This window comes from Crocodylus porosus, unplaced genomic scaffold, assembly GCF_001723895.1.
Source record: "Crocodylus porosus isolate Cpor-Errol unplaced genomic scaffold, CroPor_comp1, whole genome shotgun sequence".
In the NCBI taxonomy this organism is placed as follows: Eukaryota; Metazoa; Chordata; order Crocodylia; family Crocodylidae; genus Crocodylus; species Crocodylus porosus.
The window spans coordinates 46754325-46757542 of NW_017728907.1; the positions used below are offsets into that span (position 1 = coordinate 46754325).

General features: G+C 51.7%; 1 protein-coding gene and 1 long non-coding RNA gene across 2 annotated transcripts in view; one reads left to right on the forward strand and one right to left on the reverse strand.

Moving 5' to 3' along the window:
* TESK2 (testis-specific kinase 2) overlaps nucleotides 1–172 on the reverse strand; it is a 101805-nt gene extending 101633 nt beyond the window's left edge. The window contains exon 1 of the mRNA XM_019531333.1: nucleotides 68–172. The gene's annotated coding sequence lies outside the window, so the exon portion shown is untranslated. The remainder of the gene's footprint in view (nucleotides 1–67) is intronic.
* A 769-nt stretch (nucleotides 173–941) lies between these two features.
* LOC109307414 overlaps nucleotides 942–3218 on the forward strand; it is a 6607-nt gene continuing 4330 nt past the window's right edge. The window contains exon 1 of the long non-coding RNA XR_002100258.1: nucleotides 942–1166. This is a non-coding gene — a long non-coding RNA (uncharacterized LOC109307414). The remainder of the gene's footprint in view (nucleotides 1167–3218) is intronic.

Genomic DNA, 3218 nt, shown 5'->3' on the forward strand with positions numbered 1-3218 from the left:
CCCGCTTCCAACTACCCCCAGCAGCCACCCGAGCCGAGCTGGGCCCGGAGCTGGCCGCGCCCTATACCTGCGACAGGCGCGGCGGGCTGTCATGGCGGCGCCCCACCAGGCCCGGGGCTCGGAGGAGCGCGGGGTCCCGGGGCTCGGCTCCTTCAGCCCGGCCAAGACGCGACCCCACCCCCTCCCGCACCCCGCCCTCTTAGCCAATGGGCACCGAGGGAGGGGTGATGGGCGTGTCAAGCCAGCCTATGCCAAAGGGCGACGCACGCGGCGCCACTTTCAAGCCTCTCTGAGTCAGCGGCTCCTCTGGGTTGGCTGTCGGGACTCTCAATGGACGGCTGATTGAGCCAACCACACTCAGGCACCACCCCTCCGCTCCATAGCAACAATGGGGCTGGGAAAAGAGGGAGGAGGTTACTAGGGGCGCCTCGACTCCATTGGCCAGCTGCAAGGGGCGGGATATAAATAAGAAGCTAGCCTATCAGAAGGCAGTCTTGTGCTGATGGATAGGACAACGAGCCAATTATAAAATGTTGACAAGAGACGGGGGTGCGAGGCTGTCAGCCAGGCAGGCATCTGGGGGGGAGGCAGGTCCTAGCGTGCGCCGCGCTGCCCTGCCTCAGGGGCCAGAGGCATGGCCTCCACCCCTGGCCTCTCACAGCCACGAGGCAGTGCGCCGTAGTGCCCACTCCTCCCTCAGCGCCGCGCCAGCCCAGCCGGGACCCTCCACACACATTTTTCTCTAATTCAAAATACACCAGAAGTTTTCCTAACGCTGTGGGGGCCTACGGCGGCGCAGATTCAGTCTAAGATGGAAGCAAAAACAGATACAATCTCATTGGCACAAGTGAGAAGCCACGTGCGGGGCTGTGAAATAGGAGCTCGGTGACCAGGAGCAGCCAACGCAGCAGAAATAAAGGGGAGCTCAATATGGGGGGACGTCAAGCCTGTTAACAGGAAGAGAGAGTCATTAACACCTGGGGAATGAAGAGTGCGGAAGGGTTGTGGGAGATGATGACGAGCTGACTGGAAACAGTGCCAAGTGGTTTCAAACTTTGGGAGCAGCAGGCATCTAAGGCTACATCAAGAATAGACTGAAACAGGTGAATCGCACAAGATGTTTAGACCTGCCGGCCGTGCAAAGTAAGACCGTTCACACGTACGAGGTAATCATCACATATTAACTGGTGAATCATGCAATGAATTTAGACTGGCCACCTGTGTAAAGTAGGACCAGTCGCATGTACAAAGCAATCCTCATACAATTAACCGGTGAATCACACAATATAGACCAGCCACCTGTGCAGAGTAAGATCGTTCATGTGTACAAAGTAATGATCACACAATTAATTAGCAAATCGTGCAATAAATTTAGACTGACCACCCGTGCAAAGTAAACCTGGTCACACATACAAAGTAATAACTGGTGAATTGCACAATATGGACTGACCATCCATGTGAAGTAAGACTGTTCATATGTACAAAGTAATCATCACACAATTAACTGGTGATTCATGCAATAAATTTAGACTAGCAACCTGTGCAAAGTAAGACCAGTTGTACATAAACAGTAATTATCACATAATTAACTGGTGATTTGCACAACCATTTTAGACTAGCCACCTGTGCAAAGTAATCATCACATCACAAAAATGATCATCCTGCTATAAAGAGAGCCAACCAGCTATAAAATTGGTGCTTGAAAAGGTGTAACAACTCTCTATATAACTGGTTTCTATCCAGGTTGAGTTTGAACTTGTAGCAGGGCCCTAAGTGAGGTGCATATGCACCAGTGCATACCACCAGATCCCCCCTGCCATCAGGAGAGATTGAGCTGGATTATCCGGCTCTCAGGCCCCTGCTACTCATTACATATATCACACAATTAACTAGTTAAACTTTATATAATGAACTGGTTAAGCATGCAGTAAATTTCAAGTAGCCCCATGTGCAAACTCATTATTGTGGGATAAAAATGATTACCCAGCTATAACAAGCCAACCAGCTATAAAGTTAGTGCTTGAAAAGGTGTGACAACTCTACAGCTGGTTTCCATCCAACTTTGATTTGAATCTGTAGGAGGACCCCCAGAATAGCAAGGCTCATGTAGTTAGTTACAAGAAGGGGGCAAGCTGCTACAACCCCACAGAGCAGTAGTGAAGGGGGAGCCAGAGTCATGCAGGACAGTGTGTAGGATCCTGCTATGGTTTCCATGCCCTGCCTCCTGGAGCTGATCCTCCACATGAAACCTGCAGCCTCATCCATGTAATGCAACTTCGTCAGGATTCTGGATGACCTGTGGGCTCCCGGCAAGTTGTCAGTGTGGCTCCATGATTGAAGAAAAGCACAGATGTCCATTTGTATGAAATGAGGCTGACACCTAGTGCTCAAACATGAGCATTTCTAATGATAGAAAACAGAGAAAAAGAGACCCGAAGGGCAAATATGATTAACTCCCTGAAGAAGATGTAATAATTCCAGCATTCTGGGATCAGTGACATACCTGATAGAAGAAGTTTAAACTTTAAACTAGGCTCGTCGGGGGAAGGGATAGACAAGGGAGGAGGAAGCCTTGGGCCGTTAAACCAAGCAGCACTCACAAGCACAGCCCAGCCTAGACCGATGAACGGACATATACACAGGTAAGCAACAGGGGCCAGGGCAATGCTGTGATTAGGGGGCCAGTGCACGCATCCACAGGAGGCCTCAAATGCCTCTACACAAACATTCATAGTATGGGGTGTGGCGCTCTACATTAAGGAGGAATACACATCCTCATCAGGTAGCACAGAGTCAGAGGAGGGGCACACGGAAGTGCTCTGGGTTAGAATACAAGGCAGTCGTGGGGAAAGAGACTTAATGGTGGGGGTCTACTACAGACCCCCCAACCACGGGGAAGAGCTAGACCAGGAATTCTTAAGTCAGCTCACGGAGGCAGTTAGGTCAAAAGATGTGGCAGTCATGGGGGACCTGAACTTCCCGGACATCTGCTGGGAAGAGCAGTCGGCCAGGTCTGACCGCTCACATCGGTTCTTGGCCAGAGTGCAGGACCTCCATCTAACCCAGGAGTGCGCAGCCCCACCAGGGGGGATGCCTTTTTGGACCTGGTGCTGGCCACAGGTGACAACCTGGTGCGGGGGCTGCAGGTGCTCGACCACCTGGGCGACAGCGATCATCGCCTGCTGGGATTCACCATCCAGCGCAAGGTGGCAAAGGCC